The 26,934-nt window shown below is 36.3% G+C and overlaps 1 long non-coding RNA gene across 2 annotated transcripts in view; it reads right to left on the bottom strand.

Annotated features, from left to right (window-relative positions):
• LOC131506761 (uncharacterized) overlaps positions 1-26,934 on the bottom strand; it is a 169,423-nt gene that overhangs the window by 88,617 nt on the left and 53,872 nt on the right. For both annotated transcript variants that reach the window (XR_009259131.1, XR_009259132.1), the window contains exon 3: positions 3,979-4,117. This is a non-coding gene — a long non-coding RNA (uncharacterized LOC131506761). The remainder of the gene's footprint in view (positions 1-3,978; positions 4,118-26,934) is intronic.

The raw sequence follows: 26,934 nt of genomic DNA, 5'->3' as shown, positions 1-26,934 counted from the left end.
TCCCTTAACTTAGTCACCACTCTTCACCAAAGTGACACCGTCTACATTCCAGCCACACTGTGCTCTTTGCCATTGCACAAACACCTGACTCTTTGGCCTACTATCCCTCCATGCTAAGCTCTTTCCTCTGATTTGTCTAGCCTCTCCCTGGAATTGCCTTGGCATGTTTCCATCCATAATCCTGGATCCAGCTCAGTAGTTATCCCCTTTGAGAACATGCCTTCCCCAAGCTGTTTCCATAACTCTTGGGTCTCAAAGATGGGTACTGTTTCTTATTTAATTTCAAATATCTCTGGGCCCTTGATATTTAGAGTGGAGAAATGAATATCTTGTTATATCCATTTCCAAATCAGGGCCATCTGAAACAGGCTTTCACTGGACTTTGCTTTTATGTGGCTATAACTTTCCTACACTATCTTCCACTAGTTTTATTCTCAAATTCTTGAGATTCCAAACCTGTGCATTCTTTAGATGTTTAGTTTCCTTATTGAAAATAGAAATGATGATGTAAATATCTCATCGGTTTAGAGGATTAAATGAGATAATGTATGTACAATGCTTAGCAAAGTGCCTGGTATATTAGCAGGGGCTCAATTATTATTGGTTTATATTCCATTCCCATGGTGCATCTACTTTTGGATCAGACTAAAGGGGGATTTACTAAATCGTAATGACTAACCTTCTAAAACTAAGTTAGAAAACCACTGGCATTAACTAAAAAGAAAATAGATGTAAAATCTTAGAAGAACACGAGCTTTGCTTTAAATTGTGACCCACGTCTATCATAGCGGATGATTGTTCTATTGACGTTTTGGGGAACTCACTTTCAGGTCGAAACTTTCTGAATCCCACAAATGTTTTTCAAAGACTCAGGACTGTTAATTCGAACTAGAAATGAGATAATAGTGTGTGACTAAATACTTGCCTTACTCTTGGTCCATCTCCTTTTATGGCTTCTTGCATAAGTTAAGTCCCTGCATTATGGAGGAATCTCCCTAATGCATAGTCTAAATATTTCATATGGGATTTAAAATCTATAATCATTGCTCTGAGTTTAGTTGACATTGGAATCAGACTATCTCCCTCTTCCACATAAAATTCACTTTATTATAATTTTAGGTCATAGGTCATGATTTAAGCTTTTCCTTCATGAGACTAACTCATCTCTATTCCTTCCAGCCCCCAGCTGCATCATGTTTTTTAAATCCACTTGCTTTCATTTAAAATCACTCTAAAGCATATCAGAATGGGGCCCTGAATGTGTTTTTCTAGTTAATGAAAACCAGTATCACTGCCACATCCGTATATCTCAAAGAACACGTTTAATCTCATCCTGATCTGTCACAATTATTTGTCAGGCTGAGAGCTATTGATTATGAATGGTAATTACTTGCTTAAGGAATCCCTCTCCAGGTTCTGAATTTCAAATCACAGCACCTTTGGGCTTGCTGCAGAGGCTGTTCCTTGGACAGAGGAAAGAGGAGGTAACTGAAGTGGCGAGCCTTTCCTCTGGAGGCTGCTGAAGAGATTGATGAAATCACAGATAGTCTTTAACCAAATACCAAGCCTACCTGACAGAAACCACACAGCAATTCAAAGGGTCCAGGAGTAAGAGCAATGCATTTTAAACATACTCCCAGCCGTTGGTCTGTCAGTAACAAATTAGACTTGTCACTTTCTCCAAGCAGATTTAGTAAGGACATTACCAATGTTAATGATCTGTGCTTGCCACTAGAGGAAGAAGCTGGAAGCAGAGTTTGGTAGCGCCAGGGGAAACCTTTCATTTTCCTTCCATTCTTTTCCTCTGGCTGCACGGAAGCAAGACAAGGGCCGCTTTTCCATAGTCGTCCTTCTCTCAAGTTTGGGAAGTGTCAGATGATATGAGAATTTCCTTTATATTCTACTCAACAGACAGGCCAACACTTACCCACTGTTTACTCCTATGTGTGAGTTCAATTTAGGACTGTCAGGGGAACGAACCTCCAAGAGGAGTGTGTGTGTGTAAATGGAGGGCTTGTTGTACAGGATGCGGGCTTTCTTAGGTTGTCCCTGGGGAGGTAATGTTTTAAGAACAGTGTGTTTAAAACAGGATCCAAACTCCCCTGGACCCGGCTTTACTGAATCCCATTTTCTAGAGGGAAGAACTTGAAACTAAAGTGCAAACAGGAGCCCAATGCTGTAATGATGAACTACCCACATGGAACATGTTCACTGTTAGAAAGAAAACTCCTTTCATTTATCCCCAATAATTAAGGATTTTTTCCTTTAATGCATAGACGCAATGCCAGTGATAAGTCCCCTTTACTTTCTTAAAGTGTATTTTTCAAAATTTATTCAGAAAAGCAAACAATAGTGAAAATGGGATGTCTCTCCAACCCAATTGTGGCCATTTACTTAGTAGTAGATATGTAGTAGATAATGGAAATCAATCCATCTAAAACTACCAAGTTCCAGTAATTATTTCAGGGACCTAAAGTTCAAAATTGAAAAAAAAAAAAAAAGAAGAAAAAAAAAACCTTAATGGTGATGGCTCAGGTTGAAACTGGTTGAAAATTAATTTCATCCAACACCCATAGAGGTTATTAGATATAAGACAGACTAAAATGTTGCATTACATTAAAGGAAAAAATGGGTTTCAGAGAAAAGACTGTAAGTCTGGCTATATTAAAAGTGGACGATTTATAAATCAAAGTCTCCTGAGTTTGTCAATAGTTTTGCATTTACTTTTGAGATCAAGCAACAGGTCACGTGACTCACAGGCCTAGGCCCAGAGACCCACAAATGAGTTAATAAAAACCATCATTAAGGGTGATTCAGGAGGGAAATGTATTTCATGTTCTTGATATTCTAAGATCTTTTTTTTTTTTTTTTCTTATGGCTGTGGGGGGAAAAAAGATCAATGACAGAGAGCATGGATCAAAGAGACAGACTTTGCTGTGTTCGTTTTCCTATAGACTTGACTGAGTCAGGTTTGCTTTCAAGCTCTGAGTTTGCAGCGGCTGGGTAACAGGAAAAACGCCCCAAAGAGGGGAAGCAAAACCGCAAAAGTCCAAACAGGCAGCTTGAAGGAAGGCTTTCAGAAACAGCTCTGGTTTACTCCCACCTCCCCCACCCCTTCTGTATTCCAAGCCAGCACCTGCCCCAGCACCAAAGCAGCAATCAAGCCGTGTGTGCGCTTCTTACCATAAGCTAACACCTTTCTTTGCCTTGATTCCTGGGCTTTGAAGTCTTTTACTGCACACGCACATACATCAGGTTGAATTTCTACAGGGCAAACTTCAGGTTTGTTTTTTTTTTCCTGAGATTTTTCTCTTTTTTTCCCCTCTCTTGTCTTCTTGTTGCTTTTTTTATATACATTTCTTCAGCATGTACTTCACCCTCAATCCTATTTTCCTTTTTAGAGCTGTTGTCCCTGACTAGCCATTCTTAGTCAAGAGATGACTAAGTTCTGGGAGGCATCTCCCACTGGGAACTCTGCCTCCGTGCAAGCAGGTTTGAATTGCAGGTTGGCTGCATTTTTGATAAGTCCTGAACATAATGTACTATCAACCAGGGATGGAGGAAGCCAGTGGCATTTGGACTGAGCCACTCAAGGAACATATTTTTCAGACATATTGGATTTTGCAAAGTCTGCATCGGATTTTGCCCCACAGGTGTACTACTTATTTATTCCTTTAATTTCCAGGCCTTTGTGGATTTAAGAGGGCCTGAATCCATAGGAGCAAATTACAATGAAGACTTTTACAGCTCTGCTTAAAACCCAAGATGCAAAGAAAATCTAAATGGATGTCAATTCTGAACTTAGCGACAAATGGTCTATTTCCAACATGCTGTACAACTGTGCTCAAAATCCAGGAGTAAGAAAAGGATAAAAATGAAGTAACACATACCAGTATATGTATTTGCCAGGTTTTGCCGTAGTAGCAGCAAACTCAGTATCTCAGTGGATAATAGCACAAACATCTACTGCTTACTCACAGGTCTGTGAATTGGGTGTGGCTCTGCTGGGCTCAGCTGGGCTTGGCTCCAGGCTACTATTTGTCTTGAAGTCTGCTCTGCTGGTCATATCCTGGGAACTTCAAGGAGAACTCAGGGAATAGCCACTATTTGGGATGTGCTGGTGACAGAAGACAGAAATTCAAGACAATGAGCAGAAACATAGGATTCCTCTTAAATGCTTCACTTGGAGCAGGTATAATATCACCCTGCTTGTATTTCATTGTCCCAAACAGGTCACATGATCAAGCCCAATGTCAATGGGACATAGGAAATATAGTATAATAATAATAAATAAATATTTGGTCTTTGTTCCTGGTTCCTGGCATAGATTTCCTCAAACTCTCAGAATCTACTATCTTTTATATGCTAATTGGATGACTCATGAGGAAGGGGAGCCCTAGGTAGCTTCAAGATGGGTGATGGTCACATGAAAAGCCAACAATGAGAATGCAGAGTAGAACTTTTAGCCCTGTCCCCATGAGGGTAGAGGGACTTGCGACTGAATTCAATCACCAACATCCAGTAATTTAATCATGTGTTCCTATATGATGAAACCTCCACAAAAACTCCTATGATGGGGTTTAGAAAGCTTCTGGGTTGAAGAATGCATTGATGTGCAGTGAGAAACGAAGTTCTGTGTCTCCCCACTCCCACTTTGCCCAATGCCTCTCTTCCAGTTGGCTGTTTCTGAATTGTATCCTTATAAGAAACCAGCAACATAACTGAAGCACCTTCCTGAGTTCTATGACTCATTTTAGCAAACTATTAAAACTTGGGGTTGGGGTGTTCAACCCCTGAGTTGGTACTCAGCAGGAAGAAGTGCAGGTAGCTTGGGGACCCCATTTTCAGCTGACATCTGAAATGGAGACAGTTTTGAAGGACAGAGCCTTTAACTTGTGGGCTCTACACTATTGATGGGTGAGTATTGTCAGAATTGAATTGTTGGCTACCCAGTCAGTGTTGAAGAATTGGAGACTTGGAATGGCATATTTGGTGTCAGAAAACACCACACAGAAGGATATTTTAATCACAGGGAAACAAGGCTGAGTACTTATGAGCAAATAATATAGTCCACCACAAGGTACTTTGGAACAGATTTAAATACATTACAAATACTTAGCACTATTGAAGGTCCTCAAATCCCAATTTCCCAGTCTACTCCCCACCTAAATGCAGCAAACAGTATCATCTCCATATTTCATAAAAACATCAACATCATTCAGCATTAGCCAGAGGAGATGCTTTGTTTCCCAGTGAACATTTCATATAACTTGAAATGATAAAAAATAAGAATTATGGGGACATGGTCTGGATCCCCAGGTAGGTTTCAAATACTTGAAGGAAAATATTCTATCACTATGCTATCACTATACTCCCTGTACTGACCTACACAAAATCTGACACATACACAGTGCCAGGTATGTTTTGCTCATTCATAACCTATAGTTCTTGGTGGAAGAACTTTTACTCTTATGTGTGGAGTTATAAAGGCATTTACTTAAGAGTGTTTAAAAGACTCTCCCCAAGAATGTCATATATTTGTTTTCTCAAACTCTACACAGATCCCTGGCTTGTCTTCAACTTAATTTACAGAGTCAAAAAAGAAAGACAAAAAAGGTAAAAAATAAAGCTAGCATAGTCCTGGGTGCTTATCTTTCCTTAGTGCCTTTGATCCTCATGACAGCTCTATTAAGGGGGATATTACCACCCTTGTGTTCAGCCCTAGTTTTCCAGATGAGAAAACTGAGACTCAGAGACAAATGTACACAACTAGCATGTAGTAGAACCAACACTTGACCTTAGTTCTATGTAACAAAAGCTTTTCCTTCTACTCAATATTTTTCTATAGCAAAAGTCCCAGGCTCAACCTTGTTGAAGGAAAGACTAAGTAAGAAATGTTGTCATATATATTATGAAATCAATAAAATGTTACCTGAATTTGGAAAAGAAAGGGGGCAAAGTAAGACTATATTAACCTGGATAAAGGAGACTGATGGTAGAGATCTCGAACATAAGTTATTTTTTTATAACTAGGGTTTGTTTGTTCATTTCCCAGACCCCTCTATGTGTTTTATGCTCCACAAGTATACAATAAACAACCCCTTACAAGTGGGCAGAAGACCTGAAGAGACAATTCACCAAATAAGCACATGGAAACATACCCAATATCACTACTCATTAAGAAAATGCCAATTAAAACTATAGTGAGATATTATAACATACCCAACAAAATGGCTAAACTAAAAAAAAGAAAAAGAAAAAAGATTCAGACAATAACAACTATTGAGAACAATGTAGAGTAACTGGAACTCTCATATACTGATACAAAGTAAAATTCTATACCAAATCCCACAACCACTTCATAAAACAGTTTAGTGGTGTTCTAACGGTAAATAAACCATATGATCCAACTATTTGGCTACTAGATATTTTACCAAGAAAAATAAAAATATATGTGTACAAAAATACTCATACACAAATGTTCATAGCAGCCTGATTTGTAACAATCAAAAACTGGAAATGACCCAAAGATCCACGAAAAGACACATGCATAAATAAAGTGTGGTATATCCATTCAATGGAGTACTACTCAGTGATAAAAATGATCTGTGGATACCCACAACAACATGGATGAATCTCAAGATATTTATGCTAAGTGAAATAAGCCAGACCATCTAAAAAATTATATAATTCATGTGAAATTCTAGAAAATGCAAACTGATTTATAGTGACAGAATGTAGATCAGTGGTTGGACAAGGATGGGAAGTAGGAGACATAAGAAGGAAGAATTAGAGCATGAGAAAACTTTTGGAGGTGATCAAAAATAATTTTTTAATTTTGATTGTGATGATGTGCTCATGGAGATATACATGTGTCATAACTTATTAAATTATAACTTTGTGGTATGTGCAATTTACTGTATGCCAATTATATCACAATAGAGCTTATTTTTTTAAAAAGTGCATCATATTGTAAAGGCATATTGTAAAGAATAAATGATTTCAGACATGAAATCTCAGAACAGCATCTGACACATTGCAAGCACTCAATACACACTAAGATCTTACTATTATTGTTATCTATTAGGGATGCTACAGAATCATTGCTGGCATGAAGTACAATCTGAAAAGATCTACTTTCTACTTCCTGTGGCAATTGCCTTCGTATGTCACTGCTCAATCACAACAGAGTGGACAAAAATCTAGGGCAAAGATTTAAAACTAACTCTGACCAATGAACATTTTCTCATGTCTACATTTCACAATGTGAGAAGTATATTAGGAAAATAGAATCTGTTCTGTGTGAAGTCAAATTGTTACTACCAAGGAAGGCTCTTGATAAACTTTAATGAGACACAACAGTTTAGCATTACTGAGCTCAGAAGTTTAAATTCTCTCCCAACCATCTTCCCTTTCCACCTACCTTGAATTCTGAGTGAGATTCAAAAGTTCCTGAATGTTCTATTCTTTCTTAGGGAACTGAAAGTGAAGTTAGCCCAGCTCTAAGGTTTATCAGAATCCACATGTTTTAGCAATTGTTTCAATTTCCTAGGTATTATACAAGAGAAAAACTATCTTCTCTTCACTCCTTTACTTGTACACCATGGTGCTCTATTATCATTGCTAGGTGGTTCACCTTCATGGCGTACGGATTGCTGCTGAGACCCAGAGATCCTATAAAAGGGGGCCTCAGAAATATAACAATTTCAAGTTTCTCTTTAGGTTGGAGCCATGGTAAAAAAGGATATGTGCTATGAGTACTGGGGATCAGCCAAGAAAGTCACAAGCAAAGTAGCCGCAGGCTGCGTCTTGGGTGGGAATGTACAAGTGACTGCATTTGAGAGTTAGGTCCTCACTGAATGATTTTTAAAAAAACAAGCAAACAAAGAAAAAACCCAAAAAAGAAAACAAAACAAAAACCTGGAAGAAAGTAAAACTCTACAAAGATTAGGCTTGAAGAATATATTGGTGCTATCAATATTTCTAAGCTTCTTAAATACACTACCTTGATAACTTTCATCTTCACTATTTAATAACAACATCATTGCTCTCAACTTTGTCCCAGCTACCTTATACATACTCTATCCATTTTATTGGTTAATAGGAGAGGGAAATAACATGAAATTCATGTCATCTTTGTCTTCTTCAAGTATGAATTTTACCACTTTTGCCACTTTTTTAAAGCAATGCTCTGTGTGGAAGTTTAAAGAAGGTTGAACTCAGGTTAGATCAAATGTGATCCTTGCCTTCATATCTCAGAATAAACAAATTGCAACTTCATTGAAGACAGGGAAACTATCTATCTCACCAATCCTATTCCCAGTACCTGGAACGTAGTGACCAATAGACCACACTGTTCTTAAAAGAGAAAACTTTTAAGAGACACAGATGATGAGTGATTTTTCCAAAGAACAAAAAGCTAGTAAGTCATAGAGCTTACTATTTTTATGTCAACATTTTACTGAAATTTAATAAGCATACAGAAATGCCCATGTGTCATAAGTACATAGCTATATAAATTATCACAAATCAAATACCTCTATGTAACTACCACCCAGATCAAAAAATAGAAAATTTTGTGCACCCCAGAAGCCTTCCTCATGTTCCATCTCAGTAAGTTCTTTTCCATAAATTAAGTACTATTCTAAGATCTAATATCATAGATTGGTTTAGCTTGCTTTTGAACTTCATTAAAATGGAATGATACAGCATGTTCTTTTTTTGTGACTGGCTTGGTCCACTCAACATGATGTTTGTGAAATTCATGCGTGTTGTCCATGTAATAGCTTGTTCACTCTGCTTGTTGTATTATATTATAAATATGCCACCATTTATTTATCGTTTTACTACTGATAGATGTTTAGGTTTTTTGCAGTTTGAATGTATTACAGATCATGCTACTATGAATACTCATAAATGTGTGTGTATCTACTGGGTATATACCTAGGTACGAACATGCTAGGTCCTGTGGTATGCATACAGTCAGCTTTAGGAGACGTTGCCAAACAGGTTCCTAAAATGATTGCCATACACCCCCACTGGCAGTATATGAGGGTTCTAGTTGTTCCACATTCTTGAAAACACTTGATAATTGCATTTTAGCAATTAGGGTGAGTGTGCTATGGTACTTCATTGTAGTTTTAATCTGCATTCCATGATGGCTAATGAAATTGAACACCTGTAGATATATTTATTCACCATATGGATTACCCTTTTGTGAACTTCCTCTTCAAGAGTGATGTCCATTTTTTCTCCAGTGAATTTGTTTTCTTATTGCTTTGCCAGGGATTTTTGTATATTCTGTATGTGAATTTTTTGATGGAATTCTGTACTGTGAATATCTCTCCCCACTCTGTGGCTTGCCTTTTTATTTTCAAATATATACTTGATAAATAAAAGTTCTTAATTTTAATAAGTTTCCTTTTAAAAATCAATTCTTTTACAATAAGTACTTTTTCTGTTTTATTTAAGAAGTTGTTGCCTACTCTAAGATCACGAAATCATCCTCCTGTTTTCCTCAAAAGGATTAATCATTTTATCTTTCACATTCAGATGCACAATTCATCTAAAATTGATTTTTGTGTATAGTGTGGAGTAGGGGTTAAGATGCCTTTTCTCCATATGAAAATCCAATTAACCTTACACCATTTACTGAAAAAAAAAAACCACCCTACTTTTCTACCATTTCTTTGCAGTGACAATTTTTTTTAATAAATCAAGTGTGTATGTATGTATAGGTCTCTTTTTGGACTCTTTAATTTATTCCAACATCTTGATGTCTTTCCTCACACTAATAATATAGTATTTTAATTATGTAGCTTCATGCTAAGTCTTAATATCTATTGGAGAAAGTCCTCTACCTTTTGTCTTTTAAAGTTTGTCTTGTCTCTTCTTAGACTTAGACTTGTGAAAATAAATCCTAGAATCAAATTCTCAGCTTCCAAAACAAAACAAAACAAAAATCCTTCTGGGATTTTGACTAAGACAGCTCTGAATTTAAATAATTAATTTGTCGGGAATTGACATTTTGAAATACTGAGTCTTCTAATTCATGGATATAATAATTCTTTCCATTAATTTGGGTCTTTTATAATTTATCTCAGCAAGTAGCATTCAGCATAGAATTTGTGTCTATATTTTACCAGATTTATTCCTAGATAATTGATATTATTTATACCACTACATGCAGTATTTTTAAATAAATCTCAAATAAGATTTATTTTAGATGATTTATCGAATACAATTGATTTTGTATGTTGACCTTGAACCCTCATTAAATTATTACTTCTTTTTTGTTGTAATGAGCACCGGGTGTTGTATGGAAGTGTTGAATCACTATGTCATACACCTGAAAATAATATTGCATTGTATGTTAACTAACTGGAATTTAATAAAAATTTAAAAAAAATTATTACTTCTTTTAGTTTTCTATAGATTTATCTGTTTATCCTACTCACACACTAAGACCTTGTATGAATAATACCAATTTAATTAATCTTTCCAGATCCTTACGATTTCATCTTGTTTTCTGACCTTTGTGCATTGCTTAAGATTTTATTAAATATTGAATATAAGTGGGAATAGTATAAATCCTTATCTCATTCTCACTTTTAGTTGTTAGTAAGACATTGTTAAGTACATTATTGTTGGCTATTTTTTGATAAACACTGATCTTATAAGATTAAGAATGTTTGTTTCTATCACCAATTTCTTTTTATTATGAATGGCTATTATCAAATACTTCTTTTTATATCTCTTGAAATGAGTACATTATTTTTGTCTTTGTTGTATTTATGTAGTAAACTCTATTGAATGACATTTTTAATGTTAAATCAAACATGCAATCATAAAATAATTCCAATTAGTTTGTGTTATAAGAAAACATTCCTAGATATAGTTAAATACAGTTGGATAATATTTTATTTAAGATTTTGCATCTATGCTCACGATTTGCTATCTATAATTTTTTTCTGTATTGCTCTTGGTACAATATTTTTGTACCAATATTTTGGTAATAAAATTATCCAGGTTTCATATGAACATTTCCTTTTTATTCAATTCTCTAAAAGAGTCAGTGAGAGTTTGGTGTTTTTTAAGCATTCTGTCCACTTCATCTAAATTTTTTAAATTGTCAGCATTACATTCTTAAAAGGATATTTTTTATTAAGTATTTAATTTTAATTCCAGTACAGTTAATATACAGTATCTTATTATTTTTTTAGTATCTGTAGGTTCTGTCGTGATATCCCTCTTTCCAGTCCTGGTATTGGTAATATGTGCTTTTTCTCTTTCTTCTTGATCTGCCTTGCTCAGGCTTTAGTAATTCTATTAGTCTTTTTTTTTTTTTTTAAGATTTTTATTTTTAAGTAATCTCTACACCCAAAGTTGGGCTCAAACCCACAACCTGAGACCAAGAGTTGCACGCTCCACCAACTGAGCCAGCTTGGCACCCCACTATTAGTTTTTTTAAGAACCAACATTTTGTTTGTTGATTTTTGTCTTTTGTATATTTGTTTTCAATTTCACTCATTTCTACGTTTATTTTGATTCTTTCATTTTTTCTACTTCCTTTGGATTTATTACACTGTCCTTTTCCTAACATCTTGATTTTGATTCTCAGGTAATTGATTTTTAGTCTTTCTTTTACAAGATATATTTCCCACGAATTATGCTCTAAAAGTAATTTTCATACCTCAAGTATTAGTATGTTGTATTTTCCTTGTCACCCACACAGCAGAATTTAAATTTAAATCCAGAATCTTTTATTCTCATTTAGAATTCTTTAAAAAAGTATAAAGTATACTATTCTTTATTTCTTTGTCACCTATAAATAAGCAGTATTCAAACTTTTACATGAAAATATTCAGATACAAAAGTGAATAAAATCGCCATTTTCAGTTTGCATATTTTGTGCCAATAAATGGTCAAGCTTTTTCTTTTTTTATTTAGGTTTTTGTATTTAATATTCACAACAACCTTGGGAGGTATGCATTATTATCTCCTCTCTACAAATGAAGAGACATGCACAAAAATTGTTGAAGGGACTATGTCTATCCCACTTACATACAGTAGAAGCAGAATTTGAAAATAAACAGCATAGGGGCACCTGGGTGGCTCAGTAGGTTAAGCATCTGACTCTTGGATTCGACTCAAGTCATGATCTCATGGTGTCATGAGTTCGAGCCTCACATAGGGCTCCATGCTGCCAGTGTGGAGCCTGCTTGGGATTCTCTTTCTCTCTCTCTCTCTCTCTCTCTCTCTCTCTCTCTCTCTCTCCTTTTCACTCCCCCCCTCCCCAATTTGTGCTATCTCTCTCTCTCTCTCAAAATAAATAAATAAGAAAAGAAAAGAAAAGCAAAGCAAAGAAAAGAAAAGAAAAGAAAAGAAAGGAAAAGAAAAGAAAAAAGAAAAACAGGATAAATTTCTCTAGCTCTAAAGTCTGTGTTCTTTTCCTTTCATTCTCTCCCACTCCATGCTGCTTCTATCCATATGCATGTGTTGGAGGGACAGAATCTAAGAATCACAGAATGAGCAATGTGTCTTAGACCCTTACACTTTTCAGATAAGAAAACTAGATTCCAGAGATGCTGTGTGGCTCATCAAAAGCCATTCTGTTAGTAAATGGTTGAGCCAGAACCAAATCTAAGGTGTCCTATTTCTAAAATGCTTCCCAGTCCACCTGCCAGGAACACGCAGGAGTGCTACACTGTCAACAGTGCATACGTAACCGCTCAGTTCACCTGGTTGCAAACCTTAAGAAGAAGTTATTTTGTCAGTATTACTATAAAAGAGTACAGAACACGGATCTTATTCCCCATTAGTCCCTCAACAATATTTTAATACCTTCTACAAAAGTTTTCTTGCCTCTTATTGGTAGTCACTGAGGGGAGTTAATATGGAGAGTAAAGAATGAGAATTCCAAAGTTGTCAGCAAGGGCATTTCCAGGAAGTGCCAGAAACTGTAATTTAGGTTTAAACTTGACTTCAGGGAACAGAGTTCGGGTATGTGGATTCTATCAGGCTTGACTGATAAAACTCCACTTGTCAGTGTTTTCCATCTTTTGGCCTCTGGAACTTTTAGCAGCTTCCACCCCTGCCCACTGGGGATTCTATGAAGGGTACCCAAACCTTTCATATGGGGTCCCTGTGGACTGTCACAGGAAAGAGCAGATTGTAGCTGCATGATTTAACCTCTCTTCACTCTCCATACTCCTTGCCAGAGAGAATCTCTGTCACATCAGCCTTAGGCAGAGATGAGGCCAGTAAGAGAAACTATAAACTGTAAAACTCTATTCTGAGAAAACACATCATCCAATGAATGCCTTGTAGCTTTTGCCGAGAGACAATAAATGTTACTGCTCTACCGTAAGGAGAAATGAGAAATCCCATTCCCAAGGGAGAGAAAATACATCTCCACGTATGACAAGTAGTTAACATTATGGATAGCATCTGCCTGTACTCTTATCATGATGTAAATTTGTTTTCTATTCACTGGCTTGAATAGTAACAATAATATTGAAATATGAATGAAGCACCAGATACAAATTTTATTACAATTTCCATGGTAATCTGATTGGGGGTGGGGGGAAGTTTAGGAGTGAAAAAAAGCAGATAACAGTTAGTCAACTCTAGTATTTATAACCTATATTGGAAAGCCAATCTGTTTATTAATAATGAGCCAAATGCTTCTTGGAATGAATGATTTTTTTAAAGCTTTCCCAACATCATATAATGGAGGTTTACATAAAGTCCCTGAAGTGGTTTGAACTCACATGTTGACAAGATTGTTTATCATCCCTTTTGGATGAATCATAAAATGAAATTTTGGCTACAGGCTCATAAAACTATCTTATGCCCTTTTTTTCCCCCTAGAAGTAGACATACTGGTTGCGAGGTTCTGGATAAATCTACTTTAGATTTATCCTTGATATTAAGCTGCTCAGAGACAGGACTCATATTTCTTATGAATTCAGGATAGTACATAAGTCTAGGTGTGTTTGAAGGTGTGCATTGACAATACTGAATTGGGGTCTTTTAAGACATATGGGATGATAATGGAACTCCTACTTAAAGTAACTCTAGCATTTCAAGTGGACATAGGAAATTTTGTTAATTATCTTTTTATTCTTTATATCCATGGTTTCCTCGGGCTTATGGCCTGACTTTTAGAGAGCTGCTCAGTTTTACTGTAGGGCTAACTGCTTTTCAGAAATGAAGATATCTGTTTACTCACTGCTAAATTAGATGCTTATGAATCCTTACTTGAGAAAGGAAAGCATTAGACATGTGGCAGAAGCCTTAGAAGTGAGGTTACCAGATGAAAGCACATGAACATTTGTGTGTCGTGGTGAGGGATAAAATCAAATGTGGTATTTGATTCAATTATGGTGTGGTTAATAACAAAAACCATAATTTTAAGTAATATTCTTTCTAATATAACAAGTTAAACATAGGTGCTGGGAGGGCTACAAAAAATTAACAAAGTGAGAAAGTCAATGCATGTGCTGGAAAAATATATGTTTAAGTCTTGGCATTAAAAAGATCAGTTGTGAGGAAACGTGAGTGATGGTGGCATTGTGCTGCATGGAACATAGGTAGAGATAAGGCTGTAACTCAGGTAAGGACAAAAAGAGTTGAGAGAGAGAGAGAGCGCAGATGTGCAAGCAAGCCAGCAAGTGAGAGGTCTGACATCCTGTATTATTACACTGTCTTGTAACCATCATCTCCAACACTATTTACCCCAATCTTCAACAAAAGATCACAAAACTTGAAGGAAGGTTTTTTTTAATGTTTATTTATTTACTTTGAGAGAGAGAGCAAGCAGGGGAGGAGCAGAGAGAGAGGGAGATTGAGAGTGAATCCTAAGCAAGCTCCATGCTGAGCTTGACACAGGGCTCGATCTCAAGAACCGTGAGATCATGACCTGAGCCGACATCAAGAGTCAGACGTTTAACTGATTTGAGCCACCCAGGCCACCCTGAAAGAAGTTTGTTTGTTTTTTTCTTTAATAAGATCATATAATTAACTGGGTTTTGTATTCAAGGAGTTGCCAAATTTTGTAAAGACTAAAGGCTAAAATCGTAGAACTCAACAGCAGTGAGAAAGAAAGAGAAACAGAGACAGAGAGTGAGAGAGAGAGAAATAGAGAGACAGAAAACTGGGAAAAGCACAGAAATAATAAGTGGTCTTTAAAAGATGGTCAGTTCTGCTTTGGGAATTTGGGCCCAGTGTCACGGATCTTTGAGTGGTGGCAGGGCAGGGAGCAGCTAAACGTTTGGACCACAGTACAACAAAATTGTACAATTGTGTATGTGTATAAATATAGATATATGTGAATATATACACACACACGAGTGTATATATATATATATACATATATACATACGAAGGTATTTACATATATATATATAAACTATATATTTATGTGAACATCTATGCGAAAAAATTATTTTTTGTGTGTGAAGGAATTATATTAAAGATTGATAATGGTTGTCTCTCTGGGGATGATGTTATATGAGATTTTCATTTCTATCTTTATCTATTTTTTTTTATTTTTCCAAATTTTCTACAATTAATTTTATTTTAATACGTACATTAACTATAACTTTTCTAATGAAGTCTGAAGTTACTAAGCATGTCTAGCTAACCTCTGTAAAGGAAAGAACATGAGCACACTTTAATGACCTTTAAATCAAATAACACTCCCACTTGCATCATCCTAGTTGTTTAGAGATTCTATTGGTAATTTCTTTTTTTTTTAATTTTATTTAAATCCAAGTTATTTAACATATAGTTTAATACTGGTTTCAGGAGTAGAATTTAGTGGTTCATCACTTACATATGACACCCAGTGTTCATCCCAACAAATGCCCTCTTTAAAGCCCATCACCCATGTAACCCATTTCCCCATCCACCTCCCCTCCAGCAACCCTCAGTTTGTTCTGGGTATTTAAGAGTCTCTTATGGTTTGCCTCTCTCTCTGTTTTTATCTTATTTTTCCTTCCCTTCCCTTGTGTTCATCTGTTTTGTTTCTTAAATTCCACATGAGTGAAATCCTATGATACTTATCTTTCTTTAACTGACTTATCTTGCTTAGCATAATACACTCTAGTTCCATCCACGTTGTTGCAAATGGCAAGATTTCATTCTTTTTGATCAGAGTAATATTCCATTATATATATTCCAGAGTATATTCCTATATATATATATATATATATATATATATATATATATATATATATATTCTCACATCTTCTTTATCCATTTGATGTGATATATTGGTACTTTCTAATAAAAGTAACAATTTTTACTATTTAACTGCATTAGATTCAATTTTATTTAATGCCTCTGTTACTGTTATTTCTTGCATCTTGCTTTTTTCCTGAGCATTCACTTTTCCTCATGCATTACTTTTAAAACATCTTTCAGTAAATTATGAATGGTTAACTTTCTTAACCTTCGTCTATCTGCAAGTGTCTTTATATTCTCCCCTATTTTTTAATGATAGGTTAGGTGGGTATAGAATTCCATGTTGCCAAGTATATTCCCTTCAAGCTAGAAAGACATTATTTCATCGTTTTCTGCCATTATTACTGCTGAGAAATCTATGGTCAGTCTACTTTTTTGTTTCTAGAAAAAAATCTGTCATTTCTGGGGTGCCTGGGTGGCATCTGACTCTTGATTTCTGCTCAGGTCATGATCTTGTGATTCATGGGTTTGAGGCCAACTTGGGATTCTCTTTTCCCTCTCTCTCTGTCCCTCCCTTGCTCACTCTCTGTCTCTGTCTCTCTCTCTCTCTGTCTCAAAAATAAACTTAAAAAATAGTTTTAAAAATCTGCCATTTTCAGTATCAATTTATTTTTATTTCCACATTAAAAAAAATCAGATATATCACACATACTGAAAAGTGTTTTGTTTGTATACTGTTTAAGGAATAATTGCAAGGTGAAAACTATATCACTACTGTCTGGGGCGTGACTGGGCCATGCCATAAAATATCACCACCATCCTGGAAGCTTATGGTGTGCTCCTTCTCAACCACATCTCTTCTCTTTTCTCTAGATGTAACCAATATCTTTACATTTAGGATGGTCATGCACTGATTGTTTTTTAATTAAGATCAGTTTTATCCCTTACATGTACCTCTACACAATATAGCATGGTTTTGCCTGCTTACAAAAAATATGATTAAATGCTCCAAAACAGATGAAGACCCCTTCCATCTCCACTAAGGAGAGAGCCAATTTCCTCTCCTTTCATTCAGTTTTCTGGTAGCTTTTTAAAATGTCCTCTTTCTTGGTGGTGTGCAGTTTCACTGCAATGTACCTGCATATTATTTTTATTTATCCTTCTTATCATATAGAGTACAATTTCAATCTGAAACTCAAGTCGTATTTTAATATGGAAAGCCCTTACCCATTATGTCTTTGAATACGGTTTCTTGGAAAGCCCTTCCATCCTCAGTATTAAAATCATCTTATATACATGTTGGTGTCTCAAAATCTATCAATGCCTCTTAATTACACACTCATATTTAAAAAAAAAAATCTCTGTCTCTGTGCTGTTCTTTGTAATTTAGTACTTAGTAGTGCCTTTCAATTCATTAGTTTTATACCTGTGCTCAGCTTAGAGTTTAAATATTTTTAAAACAATATTTATTTCAGTTATTACATTTCTTATTTCCAAGATTTCTAATGTTTTAAAAAATATCTTCTATCAGTTCTTGTTTCTGTATTTTTCTTTTTCTCTTAATAGTTCCTGTACATTTATCTCCTTGATTATATGAACATTTTATGGAAGTTTTCAGAAAGTTTTATTAATTTAATCTCATGTGGAGAAAATTTAAGGAAGAGAATTTCTCCTTTTTTCTCTTCACTAACACCCACTCTCTAGTTGCCGTATTTGTTTGTACTCAGTCTCCACCAGACTCCCGGGTCAGAACGGAGTCTGATATTGGTGATCTGAAGATAGTACAGATCTACCTACTGAGCCCTACCTACTGAGATGAGTGTGTTGGTTCAGATTTGGTCTCAAACCTACATCCATGTCCCTTCATCCCTTCCCTAGAAATACAGCCCCACAGAAGCCACAGATTCCAGCAACTGCCAGCACTGGCAGTTTTCAGCTTCCTTTCACAAAGCAGTCGGGGAAAAGGAATACCACACCCCAGGCCTGGTTTCAGCTTATAACTTCATATTTTACCTATCACTCTTAAGTGGTTGGATCCACAGAGAAACTTATTTCTGAAAATCATGTGTTACTTTTACACCAAATAATAATATAATAATAGTATGAATTTGTTTTAAACACAACTGAATGTGAGATGCATTGGCCACTGTAGTGAAAGTTAATTTTAGGATAATCTAAGTACAGAAAGGTGATTTGATCTCAGGAGATTGACGACAATTTCAGAGTGGAGGTGTCCACAATGAAAACTGATTCCAATCTCTTCATTTTAAATATATATATTTTTAATTTATAATGTTTATTTATCTTTCAGAGAGAGAGACAGAGAATGAGTGGAGATGGGGTAGAGAGAGAGGGAGACACAGAATCTGAACCAGGCTCCAGGTTCTGAGCTGTCAGCACAGAGCCCAACTCGGGGCTTAAACTCAACTGCAAGATCATGACCTGAGCTGAAGTTGGATGCTTAACCAACTGAGCCATCCAGGCACCCTGTCCAATCTCTTCATTTTAGAAAAGTAGAACTGAGACCCAGATAAGCTGTGTGTTGCTCCTCTAACATTTAGATCCCAAGCATGTAGGAAAGATGGGCAGGGTGATTTCATTCTTGCACCAAGGCAAAATTTGAGGATAAGTTTTTAAGACGAGATGTTTTCCCCCTCAGAAATCCTATCCCGGGGCCAGGCGAACTTGTCTACATTAGGGAAGGCAGAAACAAAGAAATCAAATTGTTTCTAACCTACACAGTGACTCAAACAGCAAGGCTGAAGGAGCGAGGTCAATCAATACGTGTGTTATTGCATTTAGTCCTGGCTCAAACACTACCACAGACAAGCCTTCATTCTGGTTTCTGCTCCTTGTAACTGCAAAAGTCTGCCCAGGTACCTTGTGCTGAATTCTTATTGGTAATAGTCTTCCCCCCTACTGGAAAGTGTCAGTATTCTGTGTATGAACAAGGCTATTCAGGTCTATAAATTGATTTCCAGGAGCCAAGTGAGAACACTCTTAAAGTGACAAAATCAAATTAACTTAAAACACACACATTGAGAGAGTAAAGCAATGGGGCGGTGGGGGTGGGGAAACACATGAAGATCTTGCTAAATCGTCTGGGTTCCTGATCCACTTCCCTATGGAAAAAGCCACTGACAGTAACAGTAAACCTTCCAAAAGCACATATCACTTAATAAATTTAGATTTCCTTCCCCTTCCACTGCAGTAACAAAATGTAATATTAAAATCCTTATAATGCTTTCTGGTTCCCACATACCTTACATAACTTAATTCTCAATAAGACGATGGGAATTAGTTGTTGTAATGGATCTGGTGGTCTCCACTCAAATCTCCCTGCCAGGACTTATAACCCATCCAGCTGCTGCTGAGGGAATGTTAGCTCTGACTGCTCTTACCTGCCTTCCTCTAAAGGAATTGCCTTTGGCCTCAGGAACTGCCACACCTACGACTTCTGCCTCTTTCCAGGATGAGGACTACGGCCACCTCCAAAGAGCATTCATGTTATTAATCTGATAAATGTGTTCTTTGCCCTCTCTATCAGAAAAGAAGTTCCCAAGGAGTTCTTGCTCACCTGGGACTGGACAACAGAATGCATTCACAGGGGCACCTGGGTGGCTCAGTCGGTTGAATGTCCGACTTCAGTTCAGGTTATGATCTCAGGGTTCCTGAATTCAAGCCCCCAATCTGCCTTGCTGCTGTCAGCATAGAGCCTGCTTTGGATCCTCTGTCCCCCTCTCTCTCTGCCCCTCCCCAGCTCATGCTGTCTCCAAAATGAATAAACATTTATTTTTAAAAAATGCATTTACAGTCACATCTGCTATCTCTTCCACCCTCCAAGTGGTCCTGGACCATCTGGCCTTTTAACAAAATATTACATTGGTCCCTCCTATTTATAAAACACTAATGATCAAAGTGAACAAAAAATGGCAATTACATTGGAGACCTTGCTAAGTATGTGCTTGGTTGGAAGGAAGAGAGACTCTGAGCACTCTCAAGCCCTACCATATCACTAACGTTATGAGGGGGTTGGTAGTCTGCGTGTGCTCAGATATCCTCTCCAAAGTAAAAGAGACACTGCATCTGGCACCTCCCATCACTAAGAAGTTAAAACTTTTTGTCTCTCGTAGTGCAGAAGTTTTTAATTTTTAAGTCCAATTTATCAATCTTGCAATTTTTTTCATGCATGGATTATCTATTGGGTGGCTTATTTAAAAGTCATCACCAAATCCAGATAGTCTAGATAGTCTCCAATGTTGTCTTTTAAAAAAATTATTAAAACATTTATTTATTTTTGAAAGACAGAGAGAGACTAAGCATGAGCAGGGGAGGGGCAGAGAGAGAGAGAGGCACAGAATCCGAAGCAGGCTCCAGGCTCTGAGCTGTCAGCACAGAGCCCGATGCGGGGCTTGAACCCACGAACCGTGTGATCGTGACCTGAGCTGAAGTCGGACACTTAACTGACTGAGTCACCTAGGTGCCCCTCCAATGTTTTCTTTAAGAAGTTTTATACGTTTTCATTTTCATTTTAGGCCCATGATCCATCTTGGGTTAATTTTGTGACAGTTGTAAATGTCTGGGTTTAGTTTCTTTTTTTGACAATGGTTCCATATCACTTGTTGAAAAGACTATTCTTTCTCCATTGAATTGCTGCTGTTCCTTTTTCAAGCATCACTTGATTATATTTTGTGGTCCTACTTGTAAGCTCTGTATTCTGTTCCATTGTTCAATGTATCTGCTCTTTTGCCAATACCATGGCGTCTTGATTACGGTAGCTTGACAATAAATCTTCACATTGAAAAGTATGAGTGAGTCCTCCAACTTTGTTCTGCTGCTTCAATATTATATTGGCTATTCCTGCTGGTTTGCTTTCCATATAAATTTTAGAGACAGCTTGTTACTATCTACAAAATAATTTGCTGAGATTTTGATTGGAATTGGGTTGAAGTTATAGATCATGTTGGGAAGGATTGATATCTTAAGTCTTCTAGTTCATTAACATGGAATATCTCTGCATGTGTTTAAAGCTTTTTTGATTTCTTTCACCAGAGTTTGTAGTTTCTCGCATACACATTCTGTATAGGTTTTGTGAGGTTTATCTTGTTTCATTTTTCGAGTACTTCAATAAATGACATGTGTTTAATTTTAAATCCAAGGTGTTTATTGCTGGTGTATAGAAAAGCAATTGACCTTTGAATATTAATCTTGTATCCAGCAAAATTGTTATATTCAGTTATTAGTTTCAGGAGTTTTTTTGGTCAGTACTTTGGGATTTTCTACATAGACGATCATGTCATTTGTGAACAGACATTTTACTTCTAAAACTCTCCAGTGTCTATAACTTTTATTTCCTTTTCTGTCTTATTGCATTAAATAGGACTTCCAGATTGAATTATAAAAGGAGTTTTAAGAGGAGACATCCTTGTCTTATTCCTGATCTTGGAGGGAAAGCTTCAAGTTTCTCAGCATTAAGTATGTTGTTAGCTGTAGGGTTTTTGTAGATGTTCTTTATCAAGTTGAGGAAATTCCCCTCTATTCCTAATGCTGAGAATTTTTAACACAAATGGGTGTTGAATTTTGCCAAATGCTTTTTCAATATCTATTGATATATCATGTGGTTTCTCTTCTTTTTCTTGTTCATGTGATGGATTATGTTACCTGATTTTTTAATGTTATACCAGCTTGGCATAACTGGATAAATCCCACTTGGTGTAGTGTATAGTTCTTTTTACACATTGTCAGATTTGTATTGCTAATATTTTGTTGAGCATTTTTGCATCTGTGCTCATGAGATATATTGGCCTGCAGTTTTCTTTTATTGCCTTTGAAACCTGGTTTTGGTATCAGGGTAATGCTGGCCTTACAGAATGAGTTAGAAGGTGTTCCCTCTGTTTCTATCCTCTGAAAGAGATTGTAAAGAATTGGTATAATTTCTTCCTTAAATGTTTGGTAGAATTTGCCAGTAAACTCATTTGGCTCTGTTGCTTTCTGCTTTGGAAGGTTATTAATTATTGATTCAATTTTGTTAAATTTAATAGGTGTAGGCCTATTCAGATTATCTATTTCTTGTGTGGGAGTTGGCAGATTGTGTCTGTTAAGGAATTGACCCATTTCAACTTAGTTTTCATATTTGTGGGCATTTAGTTATCCATAGTATTCCTTAACTATATTTTAAATATCTATGAGGTCTGGTGTAATGCTCATTTTTTTCATTTCTGACAGTAGTAATTTCTGTCTGCCTTTTTAAATTTTTTTTTATTGGATCCACACCCAATGTGGGGGCTTAAACTCATGACCCTGAGATCAAGAGTTGCATGCTCTACTGACTAAGCCAGCCAGCTACCCCATCCTTTTTTTATGTAGTTAGCCTGGCTATAGGCATGTCAATTTCATAGATCTTTACAAAGGACCAGCTTTTGGTTTTGTCGATTTTTTCCTATTGATTTCCTGTTTTCAATTTCATTGATTTCTGCTTTCTCATTATTTCTTTCCTACTACTTACTTTGGATTCATATTAGTGTTTTTTTGGTAATGTCCTCAGGTGGAAATTTAAGTTATTGATTTTAGATCTCTCTTTTCTAATATATGTATTCAATGACACAAATTTCCTTCTAAAGACTGCTTTTGCTGCATACCAAAAATTTTGAATAATTGTGCTCCATCTTCTTTAGTTCAAAATGTTTTGGAATTTCTCTTTAAATTTCCTTTTACTTGTGTGCTTTTTAGAAGTGTGTTGTTAAATTACTACATATTTTGGGGGATTTTCCACTTACTTTTAAACTGAGTCTTTATATTTAAAGTGGGTTTCTTGTGGATAACATACAGCTAGTTCTTTTTTTTTCGCATTCTGAAAATCTCTTTTACTTGATTCATTTAGACCATTCATATATAAATTGATTACTGATATAATCGTATTAATATCTTTCACAGTTGTAACTTTTCTATATGTCACACTTGTTGTTTTCTTTTTCCTTATTTTTTTTTTTCCTTCTCTGGTTTTAACTGAGCATTTTATGTTCTCTTAGCATATCAATTATAGTTCTTTTTAAAAAAATATTTAGTGGTTTCTCTTGCATTTGCAATATATATTTACAAATGAACCATGTTCACTTCCAAAAACATTATACTGCATCACGTGGTGCAAGTACCCAATAACAAAGTACTGTTAATTCTTCCCTCTCACCAGTTACTATATTGCTGTCATTTATTTCACTATCCATATGCTATAATCACTCTATAAATTGCTATTATTTTAGACAAAGTTGTCTTTTAGAGCAATTAAAATAGGAAAAATAAAAGATGTGTTTTACCTTCACTTAAGCCTTCCCTGATGCTCCTACTTTCTTTATATGAATTCAAGTTTCTGACCTATGTTATTTCTCTTCTACTGGAATTTCTTGTAACATTTCTTTCAGGACCAATCTGCTGGTCGTGAATTCTTCAGTTTTTATTTGTGTGAATAAGTCTTTATTTCTCCTTCACATTCAAGAGTCATCTTGCTGAATATAAAATTCTAGATTTATGGCTTTCGTCTTTTAGCCCTTGAAATATTTCACTTCACTCTCCTCACTTGCATGGTTTCAGACCAGAAGTTTGCTATGATTCTTATGTTGGTTCTTCAATAGATAAGGTTATTTTTTCTCTGACTTCTTTGATTATTTTTTTGTTTATTTTCTCATTGAATATCATATGCCTAGGTGTCATCTGGCTAGGCTGCTCTTTATCCTTGGTATAAGGTGTTCTCCTAGCTTTTGGGTTCTGTGGTTTGATATTTGTCATTAGCTCTGAAAATTCTATTATTATTTGAAGTATTTCTTCTGTTCCATTCTCACTTTCTTCTTGTATTCCAATAATGTGGAAGTTATATCTTTGATTTTTCCCAGCTCTTGGATGTTTTTTCTTTTTTTCATTTCTTTTCTCTTTGCAATACAGTTTGCTAAGTTTCTTTCGGCATAATCAGACTCATTGATTCTCTTCTTGAATGTGTCTAGTTTACTGAGGTGCCCATCAAAGTCACTCTTCATTTCTGTTACTGTAGTTTTGATTTGCAGCATTTCCTTCAGATTTTTCTTTGTTTTTTGTGTTTTTTTTAAATTTTTTTTAACATTTATTTATTTTTGAGACAGAGAGAGACAGAGCATGAACAGGGGAGGGGCAGAGAGAGAGAGGGAGACACAGAATCTGAAACAGGCTCCAGGCTCTGAGCTGTCAGCACAGAGCCGGACGTGGGGCTCGAACTCACGGACCGCGAGATCGTGACCTGAGCCGAAGTCGGACGCTCAACCGACCAAGCCACCCAGGCGCCCCTCCTTCAGATTTTTCTTAAGAGTTTCCCATTATCCATTTACATTATCCATCTATCTTTGCATGTTGTCTATTTTTTCCATTAGACCCTTTAACATACTATGATAGGTATTTTAAATTCCCTGTTTGATAATTTCAAAATATTAATCATATCTGAGTCTGGTTCTGATGCTTGTTTTCCCTCTTCACATTGTATGTTTGCCTTTCTTTTAGCATGCCTTTTAATTTTTGTTGAAAGCCTGATATGATGTATCAGATAATAGGAACTGAGGAACATGGGCCTTTTGTCTAGTGTTTTATGTTCATTTGGCCTGGTGGTCTCTGTTTCACATTTGCTATAGTTGTCCTTTCCAGAGGCTTCAGATTCCTCTAGTGACCTTGCTTTTGGTATAGTGGTAAATGTGAACGAGGAAAATTGTTCTATAATCTATGGTTAAGTCTCAGTCTTTTAATGAGCCTGTGTCCCTGATCTGTGACCTTTACAAATGTTTCTTTCTATCTGCCCCCCCCCCAATTCTGCCTATCTTATGTGAGACAGGAAGCCTAGAAAGGACTATAGTTGGATAGATTCCCTTCTTCCAGGTGACATAAGTCTCAGGTAGTATGTTAGAAGGTGGAAGAGGGACAGTAAATCACCCTCCAGAAAAAGGCATTTTGAGACTGAAAAAAAAAATGAAGCAAGCCCATCCATACCATTTGCACAGTTTTATTCAGGGTAACTTACTAACAAGGGGGATCAGGTGGGCAGGCAAACCAGGGGTAAGCAGCTATTCTCTGCCTTATTCTCTGCTAACTCTGGACCTTAATCTCCAACTTTTATAAAACAAGGGGCATGGTGGTGAGGTCACAGGGTAGTTATCTAAAGTGGGACCTTCTGTGAGCCAGTCATCTCTACTAGTTACTGAAACAGGGCCTTCTGTGCATCACTTTAGGGCAGATCAGATCAAGCCTTCCTGCATTCTGGTCAGGGCATACATTAACCTCCACAGGGCCTGGAACTCATAGCCCTGAAAGAGATCATTGCACAGACATGAACAAGAATGCAGGGCCCAAGATGGAATGCGTGTGGTCATCCCTCCTGCAGTAGTTTTTATCCTAGAAAGTAGGCCTTTGGGAAAATAGCCAGAATATGTTTCAAAATGGGAACTCTTCTGCTCCCTCTACCAGAGCTATGAAAGTCTTTCTTGGTTCTTCAGTGTGTGAATCTGCTGCGCGTCTGGAAGGCAAAACCTACTAAAATGTGGTGGTTCCCATAACACTGTGGCCTCCAGCAGCTTTGCTTCTAATTTTCATGCTAGCCCATATTCAGCCTCCACCAATCTGTCCAAATTACCATTTAAGTATTCCTATCACTTTATTGCTCAAGTGACCACTATCCTACATGAGAAGGTTTTGACTGACTCTCTGGATTTTCCTGTGTCTCCAAATTTTGGTGTGGAGTTTCATCCTGAGACCTCAGCTCTGCCATAGGTTAAAACAAAAAAAAGTCATTAGTTTCAAATTTGTTTAGTTTGTTGTTGTTGTTGTGAGGTTAGGAATGATGACTTCTAGTTCCTTTTTTTTTTAAGTTTATTTATTTTGAAAGAGACAGAGACAATGTGAGTGGGGAGGGGCACAGAGAGAGGAAGAGAGAGAATCCCAAGCAGGCTCTGTGCTGCCAGCGGATGCAGGGCTCACGAAACTGTGAGATCATGACCAGAGCCGAAACCAAGAGGTGGATGCTTAACCAACTGAACCACCCAGGCACCCCGACTTCTAGCTCTTTATATGTCAGAGCTGAAACTAGAAGTCTCCCAGTCTCTTCTAAAAGTTAATGTCATACAAAAAAGAGGGAAGGACGCCTGTTCTAAAGGAAGAGATCATCAACATAAATACTATCAAATAAAACTTGTGTTATTTTATTGGATCCTTGTTTAGACAATATGTTTTTTTAATACCACACACTTTGGGTACAAATGGGAACATTTTAATATGAGCTTGATGCTAGATGCTATTTTGGTGCTCTACTGGTACTGTTAATTGTTATTTCAGAAACTATGCTTATTGTTTAAATGCATTTTGAAGAATTTAGGGAAAATGTCATGATACCTGCAACTGACTGTTAAAAACCTAGAACCAAATGAAATATAGCAAAATGTTAGCAAATTATTCAGTCTAGGTGATGGGAATAAGGATGCTCATAACATTATACTGCCCACTTTTCTAGAGATGAAGTTTTTTTCATTCTAAAACTTTAAAATAAATTTAAAATGAAATAAAATGAATAAAATTTAAAGATAAATGTAAGATAAATATACCTTGCCATGTTAGTGAGTATAAAATTGTACATACGAGAGAACAAATAAAGTACAATGCAAGGCACATAGAAGGTGCTCAGCAAGTGCTATATAATATTATCCCCTGACTGGGATTTTCTATTCCAAAATAAGGATTTATTTG

The sequence above is a fragment of the Neofelis nebulosa genome, chromosome 3 (genome assembly GCF_028018385.1).
Source record: "Neofelis nebulosa isolate mNeoNeb1 chromosome 3, mNeoNeb1.pri, whole genome shotgun sequence".
Lineage (NCBI taxonomy): Eukaryota > Metazoa > Chordata > Mammalia > Carnivora > Felidae > Neofelis > Neofelis nebulosa.
Note: the sequence above shows the minus strand (reverse complement) of the source record. Positions and strands in the feature narration are given on the sequence as shown.